Source organism: Somniosus microcephalus, chromosome 8, assembly GCF_052327205.1.
Source record: "Somniosus microcephalus isolate GS21.2 chromosome 8, FLI_Smic_1.0, whole genome shotgun sequence".
Classification (NCBI taxonomy): Eukaryota; Metazoa; Chordata; class Chondrichthyes; order Squaliformes; family Somniosidae; genus Somniosus; species Somniosus microcephalus.
In genome coordinates, this window is record NC_140994.1 from 143,516,372 (window position 1) to 143,538,099 (window position 21,728).

The 21,728-nt window shown below is 47.0% G+C and overlaps 1 pseudogene; it reads right to left on the reverse strand.

The window, feature by feature from the left end:
- Positions 1-1,427: 1,427 nt before the first annotated feature.
- On the reverse strand, positions 1,428-18,673 carry LOC147113842 (cytochrome P450 26B1-like; annotated as a pseudogene).
- Between the last annotated feature and the right edge of the window lie 3,055 nt (positions 18,674-21,728).

Genomic DNA, 21,728 nt, shown 5'->3' on the forward strand with positions numbered 1-21,728 from the left:
ACTATACTTACTGGGTGAGGAAGACCTTCAAGCTTTTGCTCCAATGCAAAGTCAGTGAACAGGATAAAAAGGCTTGACACCAACACAGGAAGAGATGAAAATAATCCATGCAGATTTTGGGAAGATGGACCTGGGGGGAATGAGCTAGATGGAAGAAATAGATTGTCCTTGGTTTATTTTACCTTCTTTTATCTTTAAGTGTTGTACAGTTTTATTTCAATTCGATATGGTTAAATATTCTATACTGGAAAAGTAATGATACAAAAATCTTGCACATAAAAGGTTTAATCTTCTTAAAGTTATACCAATAAATTAACTTCACAAATAAATTAAATTAGACAACCCCTTCAAAGACGGGCCAACAGGTAACTTCTGTCCATCACAGGTAACCTGGGTACAGATCATAATCAAATATTTATATTCTTATAGAAATGAGCATTTATTAAAACATTCTACTCTACAGTGCAAAATCAAATATCCAATCACAATTCTGACATCCACATGTGCGTTCAAAGGAGATGGACACAACTGCCACAGTGCGACGTTCGATCTTGGGATGTGGAGTTGAAGTAAGGTCTCAATAACTTCTAATTCTTCTGATTCACTCCACTGACTAAGAGATAGGCTACAGTGCTGTTAGTGAGGGCATTAAACAGCTCTTAGAAAAGGGTGAAAGGATCGGATTAGGTAGCATGGCGGGTCCAACCCAGGCTATTGAGATAAATAAAAACAGAAAATGCTGGAAATACTCAGCCGGTCAGGCAGCATCTGTGGAGAGAGAAACAGAGTTAACGTTTCAGATCAATGACCCTTCATCAGAGATAAATAAAAATGAGATAAATATTGTTTGTCTCTATTGGCTGCCAGACTCTGAGCTGGAATCAATTTGGAATGTCTCAACCCAGTTCCTAGTGTGGGGCTCAGGGTCTACAGCACAAAACTGTTCATAACTTGACACTAAATTAGCATTTTCAATTCATGAGACTGGCTGATGTGTAAAAACCAAAACTCACACTGTACAATGAGGGTACTCTTAGGAATGTGTTAATGCAGAGGCTTGGGAAAATGTAGTGGGAGCTCTACTCTGCATTTAACTTCGGCTACTTTTGACCTGGGAGTGATCAATGTTGACACTGGGTCTAAACAAAAAATTACCTTTCTCACCAGAAAAAAAGAGTTTAATGCCTTTATCATGTGAATTCCACGGCAATGAGTGTGATTCATGAGAGTAATTTTGCATGAGCAGCCCACCATCAAAATGTGTTCTCAATACCACAATACTACATCAGTGAATCCGACTGGAATTGAAAAATGTTGCTAGCAAATTGAACCATTATCATGACAGTGTATTATTTATCACATGATTGGATAGAAACGATCAATCACACCATAAGATAAATGTTTCTCAGCTTTGATTGTGAGTTTATCTAACTATCACAAACTAAACTCTTGTTGCAAAGCTGAGCTGAAAATCACACTTTTAGTCCATCAGCCGGGTGAACGATCGGCACCATCAGCATCTTAGGGAATGTTTTAGTGGCTAGTTCCCAATGACTGACGCTGGCCAACTCAATAGCAAGGACTTTGAGGATGAGTTTGGCAAGCTCTTTGCCAAGGCAACGTCTAACACCTCCACCAAATGGCAGGTACTGAAAGCGTACATTCTTGTCCTTCATTTGATTGTTGGCAAATCTATCTGGATTGAATATTCCGGGATCCTGGAATATAGGAGCAGTGTCATGTGTGTCTCGGATGCTGTACATCACACTCCATCCTTTGGGGATCTGAAAACCCTGTCATAGAAACAGAAGCATAGTATTGGCATGATTGTATATTTATCCATTTCTCTCTCTCTCTTTCACAAACACTTCATCAATGTCAACTTTGTTCATGGCATCCCTTTTGCAATAGAACCATCAATGTATTTTAAAATAGTTCTACGTAAGAAACATTTCAATGCTGCAGGCTGAATACAAGCTCCTGTTCCCTGCTAGTTATGCAAAATAACAATCTTTTTGCGCATTGACACACACACACATCAAATCCAGACTAGATGGAGACAGACTGGGCAAAAACAAGTCTTCCTTTCTAGGAACATAGAAACATAGGAACAGGAATAGGCTATTCAACCCCTCGAGCAAGCTCTGCCATTCATTTAGATCATGGCTAATCTGTACCTGCCTTGGCTGCAAATGCCTTGATTCCCTTTCCTAACAACAATCTATCTCAGTCTTGAAAGCACCAATTGATCCAGCATCCACAGCCTTTTGGGGGAGAAACTTCCAGCTTTTTATTAGGCTTTATGTGAAAAAATGTTTCCTGATTTCCCTCCTAAATGGCCTAGCTCTAATTTTAAGATAATGCCCCCTCGTTTTTGATTCCCCATCAGAGGAAATAGTTTCTCTGTATCTGCCTTGACCGGATCACCACTCAATCTTTTATACTTAAGGGAAAACAAGCTACGTTTATGCAACCTGTCCTCATAAATTAACCCTCTAAGCCCCGGTATCATTCTGTATCAAATTCTCTTCCTGTTCACCAGCAAATTAAGAACTTGGATCAGCTACAACTCCCAGTTAACAATGGGAAATGGGAGCTAAACTCAGGGATGGTGAATTCTGATAAATGCATTCAACCTATTTTAGTGAACACAGCCAGACTCTCTGTGCGAACTAGACATACTCTAAGAGATTGTGACACCTTCATGAAAAAGTGTAGTTAATACACTTTGGTTCACTGGCACAACTCCCCACACAGAATTATTAACTTTGGTCAGGCAATCGGAGGAAGGTGGTCAGTGAAGGAAAAGCAAGAAGCTCAAAGGATGAGTCAACATGGCCTTGTACTAGCTAGAAAGTGGGTAGAGAGTGACAATGTCACTTTCATCCCCTCTCTCCCAAGGAATGAGGTAGCTGGCACAGAATCAACATTCCACATTTTCTAAATCCTCTCTAAACCAAGTTATACTTGAATTCCAACGCAAACTATCTGTGAAGATCAATAACAACAACTTGCATTTATATAGCACCTTTAACGTTAAACATCCCTAGGCACTTCACAGGAGAGCAGTTAACTTTAAAATAAACCAACTTACGCCCTGCTCGAAGGTCTGGAGTGCCACCCGATATCCTCCAGACACAGGGGGTAGCAGCCTCAGCACCTCCTTTACTACACCATCCAGGTACTGCAGATGGGTGACGTCACTGAGACACAGCAAGTCCTCCCTTGTGGCACTTTCAGGCCAGAATCCATTGGTCTGGAGATCCATCCGCAGCTTGGCAAGGACAGCTGGATTCTTCATCAGCTGCAGGATGAGAGAAGTGGCGGCGCTGGCCGTGGTGGCATAGGCAGCGAACATCAACTCCACCATGGCCTCCAGTAATGACATGATCAGACTTTTCAGCACTAAGAGGGCAGCTAACCTCTTTGAAAGTGTAACACATCTATCAGCACACTTTTGTTCTTAGTGACTTGAACCTGCCATTTATTTTAGTAGGAATGCGTCAGAAGTTTCCGCTTTCAAATGTTCACATGATCTAATGATTTTATGCCAGTAGATGTCACTAGACTGCTGCAGTTAAGGCAGTTGTTTCAGTGAGACCTGCATCAATCCCACTCACCTTATTGGAAACAAACCAGGGAGGAGGACCGGATTGAGCAAACTATTCAAGTACGTGCTCATTTTCACAGATAATTTCAACTGAGTCAAACCTGAACTGTTGTTGGTATAAATTCCACTTATTATTTTTTTAAATCGCACAAAACTGAAAGAGGGTTGGGGGCATTCTTTTGAGGTTAGGAGTGAAGATACAGCTTTACCCTTTGTGTAACCCCTGTGCTAGACCTGTTCTGGAAGTTCTTGGCTCTGACATTGGGTGCAAATGGTTCATTTCCTAGCCCTGAAAAGCTGACCTTGATGAGAGTAAAATCTCCCCCACTTCCCCTTAAAAAAAACCTGATTATGAACTCTGGCTTGCAAGTTCAGTAATTCTTACCCTCAGTTTCTGCATGCTCATCTCCATCCCGTGCTCTTTGCTGCTCTTTATCAGAATGCCAAGGGCATTTGAGTACTCTTTGTAGGGACTGGACTGAAGCACATCCTCTATGGGCTTTTCAAAGTATTGATGCAGCCTGTCCCGAGCTCGCACACCCTGGAGTAAGAGAGTGATTCATGAATTTTACATTTCACTGCCTATTTTTTCTGCTTCCTGCATTCTCGAGCTGGTTAGCCTGGCATGGTCTTGGTCATAGACTGCCACGGCCAACACTGATGGTGCCTGTTATCGGCCAACAGAGACCTTGGGCTGGATTTTCTGAATGGGAAGCTTTTGGAGTTGGAGCTGCTGCTTGCCGGGTCAGTCCCGCCTCCATCAGCTTCTGGCCAACCAGCAGGAATTTCCCCTGACTGACCTTGTTAAGCACACCCAGCGGGCTCAGCAGGCCAATTAGGGGGAAGTCAGTGACAGAGCACGTCAACATATGACATGTCATCTGTCAAGAACTTTTGAAAGAAGAACTGTCATTGTTTGACAGCTCTGTGAAGCTGTCAAACACTGACATTCTGTGTAGTTTAATGAGACCTTGTGTTCAGGACTCATCAAACCTTTCTACTATGCAGAAATCAGCTGGCTCTTGGATTGGAGGATGCAACAGCCAGTTTTAAACATCCCAAGGCACTTCACAGGTGTATTACAAGACAACATTTAACACTGAGCCACATAAGCAGATATTAGGACAGGTGAGAGGTAGGTTTTAAGGAGCATCTTAAAGGAGAAAACAGAGGGAGAAAGGCAGAGAAGTTTAGGCAGGGAATTACAGAGCTTAGGGCCTAGGCAGCTGAAGGCATGGCCACCACTGATAGAGCGATGAAAATTGAGGATGCTCAAGAGGCCAGAATTGAAGGAGCGCAGAGATCGTGGAGGATTGTAGGGCTGAAGGGGTTACAGAGATGGGTTTTATAAGTTCAATTTTATAATATAGGGTTGATATTGCAGTGATAAAGTAAGCATGTGCACACTTAAGCAATTCATTACTGCCACAACTTAAGGAAACTGGAATTTTCCAGTCAGTCCAGTGAGAGCGACTTTCCTAGGAGAGGAAAGGAAATTCAGGGAGAGAGGCAAGCTGTGCCTCCTGTTGGCTGGTTCAAGAATGGCATTGGCCTGGGAATAAGTGGATTAATTGTGTTCTCAGTCAAAGAATGCTGAAGAAGAATCTGAAAAAGGGAAGAAAACAAATTAGGTGATTGAGAGCTTGAGAGGAAATCCCTGTATAATATATAGCACCTTTCATCTCAGGACGCTCCAAAGCACCTTAGAGCCAATGAAGTATATTTGAAGCGCAGTCACTGTTGTAATGTAGGAACCATGGTAACTAAGTTGCACACAACAAGATCCCACAAACAGCATCAAGACAATGATCAGACACTGGCCCGGAATTTGCTGTCTGCGGCAAAGCAACGGCGCTTGCCACTGACCTCAAATAAAGCTGCCCACAAAGATTTAGTGATCTCTATGGCGTGAATTTCAGCTGTCCCAACATTAGTTTGAATCTGGCGCCAAATCAAGCGAATCTCCAGTGTCCAGCAACAGTGATGACAGCAAGCAGGCTAAGCAGCCAATCGCATTGAAGAATTCTCGCAGACAGCAAACCAGGAAGTAAAATGCACAGGTTATAAATTACTTTTTATAAATTTTTGCAGGGAGAAAAATAAAGATTGGGGCATACACATAAGATTAAGGTAGAAGCTGAAATATCATATACAAACTTATAAAAATTATTTTATAAACCAAAAATAATTCTTATCATATTACTGGAAATATTTGACATTCCACAAATGTAACATTAGTTTTCCATGGCCAGAACCAAAACATTGGGGACTTTTAAACGTGAGAATGTAGAAGATGCCCATGACCAGCCACTCCCTTTCTCCCGGTTACTCCTATAAGGTGTCCTATAAGGTAGTGTTAGCACAGCACTCACTCTTTTTAGGTGAAGTCCACAGAGAGTTTCCAGAATAAATGTTGATACAAGTGTTGGTGAAGTCTTGACAAAGTGTCCCAGAAAGTCTCCCAATGTGTTTCAACAGTCCTCTTCAAACCACCAGCAGCAAATGAACAGTAAAAGACAGTTTCCAAGACTGTCAATGGCCTCATCTCCTCTGGAGATCTTCCTTCCTCGGCCGCCAACTCCATAGTCCCTCAACCCCACACATCCCGCTTTTACCTCCTTCCCAAGATTCACAAACAGGACTGCCTTGGTAGACCCATCGTTTCAGCCTGTTCTTGCCCCACGGAACTGATTTCATCCTATCACAACTCTATTTTTTCTCCCCTTGACCAGTCTCTTCCCACGTACATCCAGGACTCTTCCGACGCCCTCCAGGACAGCCTGAGGGCACTCCGTTTCTCCCTTGAACAGAGGCCCAACCAGTCCCCATCCACCACCACCCTTCTCCGCCTGGCTGAACTTGTTCTCATATTCAACAACTTCTCCTTTGGCTCCACACACTTCCTTCAAATTAAAGGTGCTGCTCTGAGAACCCGCATGGGTCCTAGTTATGCCTGCCATTTCGTGGGATATGTGGAACACTCTTTGTTCCAGTCCTACTCGGGTCCCTTCCCTCACCTCTTTTTCCGGTACATTGATGACTGTTTCCTGCTCTCGCCCTAAACTAGAAAATTTCATTCTCTTTGCTTCCAATTTCCACTCTTCCCTCACCTTCACATGGTCCATCTCCGATTCGTCTCTTCCTTTCCTCGACTTCTCTGTCACCATTTCTGAGGATAGGCTATCGACAAACATCCACTATAAGCCCATTAACTCCCACAGCTACCTGGACTACACACTTCCTCCCACCCCACTTCCTGTAAGGACTCTATTCCATTCACCCAGTTTCTCTGTCTCCGTCGCATCTGTTCATATGATGCCACCTTCCATACTAGTGCTTCCAACATGTTTTCCTTTTTCCTCAACCAAGGATTCCCCTCTACTGTGGTTGACATGGCCCTCGACCGTGTGTGTTCCATTTCCCACACTTCTGCTCTCACCCCTTCCCCTTTCTCCCAGAACCGCGATAGGGTTCCCCTTGTCCTTACCTTTCACCCCACCAGCCTCCACTTTCAACGGATCATTCTCCACCATTTCCACCACCTCCAGGGTAATCCCACCAAGAAACACATCTTCCCCTCTCCTCCCCTTTCAGTATTTTGAAGGGACCACGCCCTGCGCGAAACCCTGGTCCACTCCTCAATCACCCACAACACCCCCTCCCTTTCCCACGGCATCTTCCCGTGCAAGCGCTGGAGATGTAACGCCTGCCCTTTTACCTCCTCCCTTCCCATTGTCCAGGGCCCCAAACACTCCTTACAGGTGAAAAAGCGATTTAATTGTACTTCTTCCAATTTAGTATACTTTATTCGCTGATCACGATGCAGTCTCCTCTACAATGGGGAGAACAAACGCAGATTAGGTGCACCCTTTGCGGAACACTTCCATTCAGTCCATAAGTGTGACCCCGAGCTTCCGGTCGCCTGTCACTTTAATTCTCCACTCCTCTCCCACTCTGATCTATCTGTCCTGGGCCTCTTACACTGTTCCAACGAAGCTCAACATAAACTCGAGGAAGAGCACCTCATCTTTCGATTAGGCAATTTACAGCCTTCTGGACTCAACATCGAGTCAACAATTTCAGACCATAACCTCGGTCCCTATTTTTTCACATGGCAGCTGTTGATGATTCTGCCATTCCCATTTACACCTCTTCTAGACTCATCTTTTGTTTCTTTACTTGTCCCATTACCATCTCCTTTTGCTTTGTACCACCATCCCTTTTGTCATTTAATCTCTCCTGCCTTCCACCCTATCACAGACCTTCCCTTTTGTTCTTCCCTCCCCTCCCCCCTTTCCCTGTCTCTGCACTTGCTTAAAACCTGTTACATCTCGAACTTTTTCCAGTTCATCGACCTGAAACATTAACTCTGTTTCTCTCCCCACAGATGCTACCTGACCTGCTGCGTATTTCCAGCATTTTCTGTTTTTATTTCAGATTTCCTGATAATGCAGAGACCATAAGCATCATTGGAGGAGGAATGGACAATTCACTAGGTTTGAAGAATGTTCCTTGTTGGGCCTCACTTGTGGAGCAGAGATGGGAGTAAATAACCTGAGAGTGTTTCATACTGACACTGGGCACCAAAAGCAGAAAATTATTTAATTCACCTTTCTGAGCACAAAAATCTGCCTGAAAATCAAAAAGTCAGCAAAGTTTTCCAGTGTACAACGGGTGTGAAATTTCAATCAGCCTCTCTGTTCCAGTCTGAAAGGAGTCCCAACTAAATGGCCCCTAGTCAGTGGTTCTGTGTGTCATTAGACCTGTGATAGTTGCAGGTCATTAAGAGCATATTTATTTAGGAAGTGGGTTGAGACTTAGTGTAATTAATAAAATAATTTAGCATTGATTTTAAGGCTTCTTCGGCAGCACCTCCCAAACCCGCCACCTCTAACACCTAGAAGGACAACGGCAACAAGCGCATGGGTACATTACCATCTCCAAGTTCCCCACCATCCTGACTTGGAAGTATATCGCCGTTCCTTCATCGTCGCTATGTCAAAATCCTGGAACTCCCTCCCCAACAGCACTGTGGGAGTACCTTCACCACACGAACTGCAGCGGTTCAAGAAGGCAGCTCACTACTACATTCACAAGGGCAAGTAGGGATGGGCAATAAATGCTGGCCTTGTCAGCGACGTCCACATCCCATAAACGAATATCAAAAAAAAATGTCTGGGTCTGTTGTAGACTAATTGCTATGATTAGTCAACAACTCCATTATCGTTGTATCATGTGATTCCCAGGATGCTAGAAGGTCAACTAGATGGGCTTTGGTCTTTTTCGTCAAGCAATTCCTATGTTCCTATGTTAATGTGGATGCCGACTCTCATCTGAATTGGAAACTGTAGAAATATTTTTGTCATAAAATCTCCTGTTTAGTCCACCAGGTGGCAGCCAAATTATTATACATATGTAAATGTGCCAAGCATTGCAGAGGGAACAGTATAACACAGACGTACACAACAGCAGAGTTGCAGTAAATTGTAGTACCTGTATATCATCAGGGGCCCAATGAAACAGCACATCGCTGCATGACAATGCTGTATCATGGAGTGATACATGGGAAATTCCATACACATAGTAAACTCCATTCTAGGGCAGGCTGTTGGGAGGTACTGTGCAGAGGAGAGTGACTTTCTTAGAAGAGGAATGGAAATTCAGGGAGAGAGGCAAGCTGTGCCTCCTGTTGGTTGGTTCAAGAATGGCATTGGCCTGGGAATAAGTGGATTAATTGTGTTCTCAGCCAAAGAATGCTGAAGAAGAATCTGAAAAAAGGGAAGAAAACAAATGAAGTAATCAAGAGCTTGAGAGGAAATCCCCCTAAAATATATAGGGGAAAATTCGGTTAGTTTACGCCTCCCCTTAGTGCCTTAAGAGGGCGCTAATGGGGCACAAAGCAACTAGCGCCCGGGCGCGGCGATGTCTGCACCGCTCGCGAAATTGACCAGACGTTTTGCGGCGGCGCTATACACTACCGCCCCGATCTCTTGTGCCCACAGATCGTGACATCAGTCGAGCGTGCAACGCCCTTTTGGCACCCCGGACCGGATATTGAGTGGCGCCCCCCTACTTTCCGCCTGGCGCAAGCAACAACAGGGAGACTGGATCGTTTCCCAGTCAGTGAGGGGCGGGGAGGGGGGGCGGTATTTAAAGTCGGCCTCTTCCTGGCTTTTTCTGTGGTAGACATTTTTGCACCACTCATTCTGACAGAGAGAGAGACTCTTAGAGAGAAAAGGAGAGAATCAACGCATAGAGTCAACGCTGTGTGAATTAGTTTTGGCTACTGAGCATCACTTTGCAGGTACTTTTGGATTTGACCATCATTACCTCGATTACCAAGAGACTTTGGGGGCTGCACTGATTCTGGGCGTCGTCCTGCGCCTGCAGAATCGGAGGCAACAGAGACGCAGAGAGAGTGGCAATCATGGCCAGACAGAAGAGGGCCAACAGGCCTCTGTATAGGAGACCTTACCCTCCCAGGGTATTTCGGGAATAATTCTCCTACATTAATTTGTCTGAGGAGCAGTGTTTGCGCAGGCTGCGCTTCAGCAAGGATGTGGTCACTGTGCTCTGCCACCTGCTGCAGCCAGATCTGCAGCCTCTACTGAGGACCAGGACATCTCTGTCGGTGGCAGTGAATGTCACAGTGGCCCTGAGCTTTTATGCCACCGGCTCCTTTCAAGCAGCTACTGGGGACATCGCCAATATCTCCCAGTTCGCGGTCCATTGCTGTATCCGTCAGGTCACAAATGCCCTCTATAAAAGGAGATGCCAGTACATCTCTTTCCTGATGACCCAGGCCAAACAGCATGAATGCGCATTGGGCTTTGCAAGGATAGCGGGCTTCCCCATGGTGCAGGGCGCCATTGACTGCACGCATGTGACATCGCAGGCATCGCATGAGAATGCAGAGGTTTTCTCAAACCGCAAGGGGTTCCACTCCTTAAACGTCCAGTTGGTCTGTGACCACAGACAGCTGATACTCGCTGTCAATGCCCGCTATCCTGGCAGCAGCCATGATGCTTTCCTCCTGTGCCAGACTGCTGTGCCAGAACTTTTCCAGGCACCGCATCAGCCAATGGTTGGCTCCTCGGGGACAAGGGTTATCCTCTGTGCACCTGGCTGATGGCACCGCTCCGTAACCACAACAACCCTGCTGAGCTGCGGTACGACGAGAGCCATCTCGCCATCAGGAACATCATTGAGCAGACGATCAGCGTGCTCAAGCAATGGTTCCGCTGTCTGGACCACTCAGGAGGAGCCCTGCCATACCCGCCTGTCTCCCTCTTCATAGTTGTGTGCTGCATGCTTCACAACCTGGCAATCCTGAGGATCCAGCCAATGCCACCAGGCCTTGGAGCACCACCGGAGGAGGAGGAGGAAGAGGAGGTAGAGGAGGAGGATGATCAGCAGCAGCACCAAGGTGGGGGGGAGGCCCACAATGTTGAAACTGCAAGGGCCATCCGTCAACGGCTGATAACAAGCCACTTCTAGGCCCCTACTGAGGAAATGGCTTCTGGCATGGAGAACAACATGAACGAAACCAACCCGCAACCCCTAAGCCGGCCAAGGCAACAATGATTCCAAAGGCCAAACCTGTACATTTTGAATACAACATTTTTTTTATTTTACAAACTCTGTGTGTGTCGTTTCTTCATGACAAACTAATAGAAACAAACACAAAAAAATCATTCATTAGCATAACTGGTTCTCACAACCTGGAGATAATGTCCAAAATACTGAACCAAAGTTTGAACACGAACCTCGGCCTTTTATAAAAAATTGACCAACATTTCGTCACACCTCCTACTTTTTGCCCTTCGAGAGTGCTCTCCATCCCCTGCACACTTCCCCCCTTCCCACCCTACTGCTCCTCCGTAATGGGGCCTCAGTGGCTGCAGCAAGGCTGGTGGAAGGCTGCTGATTGTCAGAACCTGACACTACAGATGCCCTTAAAGGATGGCCTCGACCAGCTCTGGGCCTGGAGGGCCCGGCTGCAGACTGCACCAACTCTGCATGGGCGGCAGCAGTCTGGGCTACAGGCGGTGGCAAGTGCAATGGGGAAGTGACAGTGGTGGCAGCAGAAATGCTATCATCTGGAGAGAAGACAGTAACTCCCTGCTTGACCGACACACTGGCACTCCCACGGGGCAGCACATCAGCATCTGGAGCAATCTGCTGGAGCTGGCAGATTGCTGGCCTGCTGCGGCGCGGTGAGAGCCCCAGGAAAATGTGTCCGAACCAACGAAAATGGCAGCAGTCAGTGCTTGCGTGGCCTCAATCTGAGTCTGCATGAGAGCAGTCTGAGATGGGATCACGGCAGCCAGTGACTGAATTGCAGCACTAAGCTTTAGCGTGGCATCCGCCTGTGCTACAGCGAAGTGCTCCACACTCCTTGCCAGTGCATCAATGCATTCGGGCACCCTTCCCACTGCACCCATGAGCTGAGTGTGCATGTCCACCGCCTTCGCGTTCATTTCAGCGATGAGCCGCTCCTCCTCTGTGTCCAGTGCAGCAGGACTCGCTGGCCTACTCTCCCTCCGGAGAGAAGGCCCCCGAGCTTCCCTACCCCCATCGCGTTGCTGCAGCCCGCTGGGTCCCGGAGCTTCACCCTCATCAGGCCCTCCCCCCCTGCTCCCCGCCAGGAAAGACGTGTTTCCAGTGTGGGAATGGGCTTCCTCGGTAGAGGGTGGCGCTGATGCTCCGGCTTCCTCTTCCTCCTCGCCTGCAGCTTCACTCCCACTGGCAGCTTGGGGGCCCGTCTCCTCAGCTGGTGAATCACCATCTGAAAGCAGGGAGGTACAAGAGTGGCTTTAGCGTGAGGACAGGGGGGCAGTAAGGGAGGAAGGAGTGCAGCGATTTAGTAAGTTGGATTGAAAGTGTCAAAGGCTGGTGTTGTGAGGGACAAGTGGAATGAGAGAGGAGAAAAATGTGATGACCTTACCATTGCTGTCCCGAACGGGGTCGGCCTCTCCAGGAGCGACGGGACCGATCACCTGGCTTGCCACAATCCTGTGGACGCGCACCTCAAGATCGCTGAGGGGTTGCAGCTGAGGCCGCCCTCCACCCGTCCATTACTGCTGTCTCCTATTATGAGATAGCTTGGCCTGCAAGAAAAAGGACGGCATCTGAGTAAATATACAGCCATGGTCTTGCCTGATGTGCCTCCCATAATTGAATAGCCCTTAATGTATGCAGCCATGGTCTTGCTTGATGTGCCTCCCATGGTTGAATAGCCCTTACTGTATGCAAAGTGTGGTATGTGCATGCATGTTTCATGAGAGGGCCATAGGCGTTGGATGAGTGTTGGGCATTGGGGTTTTAAGACCCTCTGGCCATAGAGTGAGATTGAAACGGTGGGATGGAGAGGTATTGAAAAAAAGCCATTCACCCTGACGACCCGAGTGAGGTCGTTGAACTTTTTGCGACATTGAGTGTGGGTCCTGGTCACCATGCTCCTGGAGGAGACGTGCTGAGCCACCTCCCTCCACACTCTTCTGTAGTCGCGCGGCAAAGTCCTCCTGCCACTCTCAGGGTAGAGTATAGATCTTCTGCGCTCCACCGCACCAACCCGAGCCTCCAAGGCCCGCTCGCTGAAGCGCTGAGCTCGTTCTCTCACCCTCGCCTTAGACCTTAGCTGGAAAATGTAGTCACAGGTCTCTCCAGACTGAGATTCAAGGCTCCAATGAGCAGGGTGTGGCTGGAGAGCAAGATCAACCCTCCCCTTTAAGAACTGTCCAGCGCCAGTGTGTCTGTGTTCCATTGCTAACTGACATCACCTGCATTGCGTCCGCGCTCCGAGTTAGCGCCTCACTCCTCGGCCTTTGCGCCTTAAGACGGGTGTGCAACGCCTGATTTAGCGCTCCAATCACCTCCAGGGGCGATAAAAGCCACGTTTGCAGTCGGAGGCGATAATTAGCGCCAGGCGTTAAACTTTACGCCCGGCCGATAATCGCGTCCCAAATGGGCGATACTGAATTACTCCCCCCTTGTATTTGGGATCAGATTGTGCTGTTTAAGAGCTTAACACATTCGCACAGGATTCTTTTGCACAATTTTAATAGAAGCCATAACCTATTTATTTTAAACAGGTTACTACCTCCATTACAATAGTGGGCAACGGAGCTTTAAGCAGCCACGTTAACAGAAAGAACTTGCATATATAGCGCCTTTCACCACCTCAGGACGTCCCAAAGCACTTTATAGCCAATGAAGTACTTTTGAAGTGCAGTCACTGTTGTAATGTAGGAACCATGGTAGTTAATTTGCACTCTGCAGGGTCCCACAAACAGCAACAAGACAATGATCAGACACTGGCCCAGAATTTGCGGTCAGCGGCAAAGCGACAGCACTTGCCACTGACCTCGAATAAAGCTGCCCACAAAGATTTAGCAATCTCTATGGCATGAATTTCAGCTGTCCCGACGTTAGCTTGAACCTGGCGCCCAATCAAGCGAATCTCCAGCGTCCAGCAACAGTGATGTCATAGAATCATAGAATCATAGAAAGTTACAGCACGGAAGGAGGCCATTTCGGCCCATTGTGTCCGCGCCGGCCAACAAAGAGCTATCCAGCCTAAGCCCACTTCCCAGCTCTTGGTCCGTAGCCCTGCAGGTTAGAGCATCCCAAGTGCACATCCAAGTACTTTTTAAATGTGGTTAGGGTTCCTGCCTCTACCACCCTTTCAGGCTGTGAGTTCCAGACCCCCACAACCCTCTGGGTGAAGAAATTTCCTCTCAAATCCCCTCTAAACCTTCCACCAATTACTTTAAACCTGTGTCCACTGGTTTTTGACCGCTCTGCTAAGGGAAATAGGTCCTTTCTATCCACTTTATCTAGGCCCCTCATAATTTTATACACCTCAATAAGGTCTCCACTCAGCCTCCTCTGTTCCAAGGAAAACAAACCCAGCCTATCCAGTCTTTCCTCATAGCTAAGATTCTCTACTCCCGGCAACATCCTTGTAAATCTCCTCTGCACCCTCTCTAGTGCAATCACATCTTTCCTGTAATGTGGTGACCAGAACTGCACGCAGTACTCTAGCTGAGGCCTAACTAGTGTTTTATACAGTTGAAGCATAACCCCCCTACTCTTGTATTTTATGCCACGGCTAATAAAGGCAAGCATTCCGTATGCCTTCTTAACCACCTTATCTACCTGGCCTGCTACCTTCAGGGATCTGTGGACATGCACTCCAAGGTCCCTTTGTTCCTCTACACTACTCAGTGTCCTACCATTTAATGTGTATTCCTTTTCCTTGTTAGCCCTCCCCAAATGCATTACCTCACACTTCTCCAGATTGAATTCCATTTGCCACTGTTCTGCCCACCTGATCAATTTACAGTATTGATATCTTCCTGCAGTCTACAGCTTCCCTGTTCAGTATCAACCACACAGCCGATTTTAGTATCATCTGCAAACTTCTTAATCATACCCCTTATATTCAAGTCTAGATCATTGATATATACCACAAGAAGCAAGGGACCTAGTACTGAGCCCTGCGGAATCCCACTGGAAACAGCCTTCCAGTCACAAAAACACCCATCAACCATTACCCTTTGCTTCCTGCCTCAGCCAGTTTTGAATCCAACTTGACACTTTGCCCTGAATCCCATGGGCTTTTAACTTCATGACCAGTCTGCCTGTGGAACCTTATCAAAAGCCTTGCTAAAGTCCATATACACTACATCAAACTCACTACCCTCATCTACCCTCCTTGTTACCTCCACAAAAAATTCAATCAAGTTTGTCAGACACAACCTCCCCTTAACAAATCCATGCTGACTATCCTTGATTAATCGGTGTCTTTCTATATGAAGATTTATCCTGTCCTTCAGAATTCTTTCCAATAATTTTCCCACCACCGAGGTTAGGCTGATTGGCCTGTAATTACTCGGTCTATCCTTTTCTCCCTTTTTAAACAAGGGTACCACATTAGCAGTCCTCCAGTCCTCCGGCACCACACCTGAATCCAGAGAGGATTGGAAAATAATGGTCAGGGCCTCTGCTATTTCCTCTTTTGCTTCGTTTAACAGCCTGGGATACATTTAATCCGGGCCTGGGGATTTATCCACTTTTAAAGCTGCTAAACCCCTTAATACTTCCGCTCTCACTATGTTTATTTCATCCAATATTTCACACTCCTCCTCCCTGATAGCATCAAGCAGGCTAAGCATTGAAGAATTCTCACAGTCAGCAAACCAGGAAGTAAATTGCACAGATTATAAATTACTTTTTATTAATTTTACAGGAAGTGAAATAAAGATTAGATAAGATTAAAGTAGAAGCTGAAATATCATAAACAAACTTTTAAAATTATTATTTTATAAACCAAATAATTCTTATCATATTAATGGAAATATTTGACATTCCACAAATGTAACATTAGTTTTCCATGGCCAGAGCCAAAACATCAGGGACTTTTAAACATGAGAATGTAGAAGATGCCCATGACCAGCCATTCCCTTTCTCCCGGTTACTCCTATAAGGTGTCCAATAAGGTAGTGTTAGCACAGCACGCACTCTTTTTAGGTGAAGTCCACAGAGAGTTTCCAGAATAAATGTTGATATAAGTGTTGGTGAAGTCTTGACAAAGTGTCCCAGAAAGTCTCCCAGTGTGTTTCAAAAGTCCTCTTCAAACCACCAGCAGCAAATGAACAGTAAAAGACAGTTTCCAAGACTGTCAATGACCTAATCTCCTTTGGAGATCTTCCTTCCACGACCGCCAACTCCATAGTCCCTCAACCCCGCACAGCCCACGTTTACCTCCTTCCCAAGATTCACAAACAGGACTGCCCGGTTGACCCATCATTTCAGCCTGTTCATGTCCCACGGAACTGATTTCATCCTATCACAACTCTATTTCTTCTCCCCTTGACCAGTCTCTTCCCACCTACATCCAGGACTCTTCCGATACCCTCCAGGACAACCTGAGGGTGCTCCGTTTCTCCCTTGAACAGAGGCCCAACCAGTCCCCATCCACCACCACCCTTCTCCGCCTGGGAGAACTTGTTCTCATATTGAACAACTTCTCCTTTGACTCCACTCACTTTCTTCAAATTAAAGGTGCTGCTCTGAGAACCCGCCGTTAATTGGCACTAATCCCCTTCCCGCCTCGGGGAGGCGGCTCCCAGCACAGGTCGGGTACCCACCTCCTGGGACATTGGCACGGAGGCGGGTTGGGGGTGGGATGGGTTCCTGCCCCCCGATTCTGCAATTTTCCCACCACTCCCACCTCCAAACCCACCTCTTTGGGGCTTGGAAAATCGAGCCCCTTCCCTTTAGTTCTTTCCTCCCCTTCCCCCCTTTCCCTGACCCTGTACTTGCTTAAAACCTGTTACAGCTCTAACTTTTTCCAGTTCTGACGAAAGGTCATTGACCTGAAATGTTAACTCTGTTTCTCTCTCCATAGATGCTGCCTGACCTGCTGCGTATTTCCAGCATTTTCTGCTTTTATTTCAGATTTCCTGCCACCGCAGTATTTTGCTTTCATAAAAGGTGATGGGGGAAAAATTCAGTTGCTTGCGCCGCCCATCAGCGCCTTAAGAGGGCGCCAATTGGGGCGCAAAGCAACTAGAGGCCAGGCGCGGCGATGCTTGTGCCACTCGCGAAATTAACTAGACATTTTGCGGCGGCGCTAAACACTTCCACCACGATCTCCTGCGCCGGCAAATTATGATGTCATGAGTGCGCAACGCCCCGTTAGCGCCCCGGACCGGATATTGAGTGGCGCCCCCTGCCTTACCGCCTGCCGCTAGCAACGACAGGTTGAGGGGAGCGTGATGCTGTCAGAAAGGGACTGGGGGAGCGCTATTTAAAGGCGACCGCTTACTGCCTTTTTTTGTCAGTGACATTTTTGCACCACGCAGTCTGAGAGAGAGAGAGAGACTTCTGGAGAGATTCAATGCTGTGTGAAGGAGTTTTGAGTACTGAGCAGCACTTTGCAGGTTCATTTTGATTTGCCCTTCCTTGCTTCGCCAGCACTCTGAGGTAGCGCCTCACTCCTCGGCGTTTGCGCCTTAAGACAGGTTGTGAAGCACCTGATTTAGCGCTCCAATCACCTCCAGGGGCGATAAAAGCCAAGTTTGCTGTCGGAGGCGATAATTAGCGCCAGGCGCTGAACTTTGCGCACGGCCGATAACGGCACCCCAAATGGGGCGATACTGAATTTTTCCCCCGATATATCTTTAAGTAGCGCTTGGAATCCTCTGCAATGACTAGTTTACTCCCAAGCAGCTGGTTGCTGTTAGAAGAGGGCATTAGTTCAAGTGCTAGCCACCAAAATGATGTGCAGCCGCCTTAATGAGCGCAAGCAGGCAACTTAAGTGGCAATCATCTGCTTAATGATCCTCTGAGCGGCCGTTCCTAGCGCAAGCTTCAACTCCTTTACCAAGATTGAGTCTTGCGCTAACCGTGGGTTCAACCAGCATTTCGGCTTAAGACCCCATCTTGACTACCTCAGAGACTCTTTAGTGCCTAAAGTATCCAGAGAAATTCGCCTTCCCTGCAATCCTCCAGTCCTCTGGCACCACTCCCATATCTAAGAAGGATTGGAAGATTGTGGCCAGAGCCTCCGCAATTTCTACCCTTACTTCCCTCAGAAATCTAGGATGCATGCCATCCGGACTGGGTGACTTTTCTACTTTGAGCACTACGAACCTTATGTATATTTTTATTCTATCCAATTTCTCTACTATCTCCTCCTTTATGCTTACATTGGCAGCATCCTCTTCTTTAGCGAAGACAAAGTACTCATTTAGTACCTCAGCCATGCCCTGTACCTTCACAAGAAGATCAGGTGAGAGCACGTTTGAGCCGGTGAGAGCCAGTTTGAGCCGGTGAGAGCCAGTTTGAGCCGGTGAGATCTGGGAGAACCAGGCCCACACGCAGCCTAACAGGCAGTCCTTAAAGTGACCGGCTGTTGGGCCGCAACCAAAAAAGGTTAGTTTTAAACATATACTTACCTGAATGTGGAGCCAGGAAGAGCAGGAAAGTCCTCCCAAACCCACATTCAGAGAATGCCACCCACTGCCACTCCAGCAATTGGTTTGTTTTACACATAATATAGGAATGAACAGATTACAGTTAATAGAGAATTTCAATCTATTTCATAATACTCCTCATAATATAGATGATAACAAAGCACACCATACTATGCTCATCCTGCAAGCACTGAAAGAAGTGCAGAATTGGCCATAAGACTTCATCAGCTTGTTGCTACTGCATTGTCTTGAATCTAGCAAATGCACTGTGTTCTTTTCTTCCCTTCCATCAAGGTGGTTTGCTAAACCTCACTCAAGGGCATTTAGGTGCCTATGGATCGGAAGACTTCATTTGTGCCACACTAATATAAAGGGAAAAACTGCAAATGCTGGAAATGTGAAATAAAAAGAGAAAAAGCTGGAAATACACAGCAGATCCATCAGCATCAGGAAAAAGATAGATCAAGAGACGTAACATATGGTAAGTGCAAATGCTTGGGAGCACCATGTGACTTTGGACCTGTGGTTCCCAAACATTCCATCACTGGAGTTTTCCTCACCTCCAGTCTGGGTCTGTTGTAGACTAATTGATAGAGATTCATTGCTATGATTAGTCAACAACTCCATTATCATTGTATCATGCGATTCCCAGGATGCTAGAAGGTGAACTAGATGAGCTTTGACTTTTTCGTCAAGCAATTCCTATGTTCCTATGTCAATTTGGATGCAGACTCTCATCTGAATTGGAAACTGTAGAAATATTTTTGTCATAAAATCTCCTGTTTAGTCCACCAGGTGGCAGCCAAATATACATATAATAAATGTGCCAAGCATTGCGGAGGGAACAGTATAACACAGACGTACACAACAGCAGAGTTGCAGTAAATTATGGTATATCATCAGCTGCTCAATGAAATAGCACATCGCTGCATGACAATGCTGTATCATGGAGTGATACATGGGAAATTCCATACACATAGTAAACTCCATTCTAGGGCAGGCTGTTGGGAGGTACTGTGCAGAGGAGAGTGACTTTCTTAGAAGAGGAATGGAAATTCAGGGAGAGAGGCAAGCTGTGCCTCCTGTTGGCTGGTTCAAGAATGGCATTGGCCTGGGAATAAGTGGATTAATTGTGTTCTCAGCCAAAGAATGCTGAAGAAGAATCTGAAAAAAGGGAAGAAAACAAATTAGGTAATCAAGAGCTTGAGAGGAAATTGCCCTAAAATATACAGGGGGAGAAATTCGGTTGTTAGCGCCACCGATTAACGCCTAAAGAGGCTGAGAAGTGGGGCGCTAGCAAATTTCCGGGTGGGCGCAAAGTGCCTAGCGCCTCGCCCCATATTGAGCATGCATTTAGCGCCGGCGCTAAATCTTAGCGCCCGCTCATGGGCACAGGCTGATTATGATGTCATTTGAGCGTGCAACGCCTTTTGGGCGCCCCGGACCGGAAATTCAGTGGCGCCCCCCTCCGCAGCGCCTGGCGCTAATAGTGACAGCTTACCTGGACCTTACCAAGTCGCTCTCAGGCTGGAGGAGCGTTATTTAAAGGGGACTGGTGTGGTTTAAAAGCGGCAGCCATTTTTGGAGCACAACTTCCTCGAGAGCTACAAAGAGTTGCTGAGCTGCACACTGAGACCCATTTGACCACTGAGCCAGCGCAGGCAGACGATCTTCAGCCTTCTCACCATCACCTTGCTGTTGGTGAGCCTTGACAATGGGGAATCTTCCTGTGGACACTTATTATGTGGGCTGCATTGGAGGGGAACGTCCTGCTGCTGAATCATCTGGAAAGGGCACTGAGCTGGGAGAGGGGGGTGGGCATGGCCAGACGGAGGAGGGCCAACAGACGTCGCCACAGCAGACCTTACGCTGGCAGGGTTTTCCGACAGCAGTTTTCCTACATGAACATGCCGGAGGAGCAGTGTGTCAGAAGGCTGCGATTTAGAAAGGAGGTGGTGACTGAGCTGTGCCAGCTGCTTCAGCCAGATCTGCAGCCTCAGATAAGGTGCAGGACATCTCTGTTGGTGGCTGAGAAGATGCCTTGCTGGCCTGAACTTCTACGCGAGCAGCTCTTCTCAGGCTGCGCATCAGAGGCTGATCAGAAGTAGCTTCTAGGCCCCTCTCACGGAATGCTTGCTGCCATTCCAAGAACAGGAATGGAACCGGTCTGATACCCCCAAGCCTGTGAAGGGAAAGATGCATGTAAATAGCAGGCATGGCCATTGTAAATGAAGAAAGTGTTTCATTAAACAAAATGTGGTTCCTTCAAACATGAGAAAGCTATGGCAACAGAAAGCAAAACGAATACACTGACACATAACTGCCTCTCACACCCGGGAGACTGTCCAAAACATAAATCACATTCCGACAATCTTCCTTGGCCTTGATTCCACTGCGTCAACCAAAGCATCCAATGCCCCATCAGTGAGTCGTTCCGCCCTCTGCCTCACCCTTTCCACGTCTTGCTAGGCTGGTGCGCCACAGGTAGGCTCCCACCGCTTTGAAGGCCTACAAGGCAATGTGTGTGTCTGGTGATGCCAATTGACCTGCCCCTTTAAGAGCTGGCCGGCGCCACGGTGTCTCAGGGAAAGTGATTATTGACAGCAGCCTCGCTGTGCCCCGCCACCGCGAAATTGGGTTGCGCCGCCGGGTTAGCGCCTTAAGAGTAGCGTGCAGCGCCTGATTTAGCGCTGCAATCACCTTTAGGGGCGCTGCAACCCAATATCGCGCCAGGTGGCGCTAAATCGCAACTGGCGCTAGGCTTTGCGCTTCGCCAGAACTAGCGCCCCAAACGGGGCTATACCCAATTTCTCCCCCATAGTATTTGGGATCAAATTGGGCTGTTCAAGAGCTTAACACATTCGCATAAAATTCTTTTGCACTATTTTAATGGAAGACATAACCTATTTATTTTAAACAGGTTACTACGTCCATTAAAATAGTGGGCAAAGGTGCTTAAAGCAACCGCGTTAACAGAAAGAACTTTCACCGCCTCAGGACGTCCCAAAGCACTTTACAGCCAATGAAGTGTTATGTTCATTAATAACTAGTCGTTTTCATTATGAACAGTTACCTTGAGCTAGTCACTTTATTCATGCCATGTGGACTTCTACAGCATCCATCTTGACTACTGC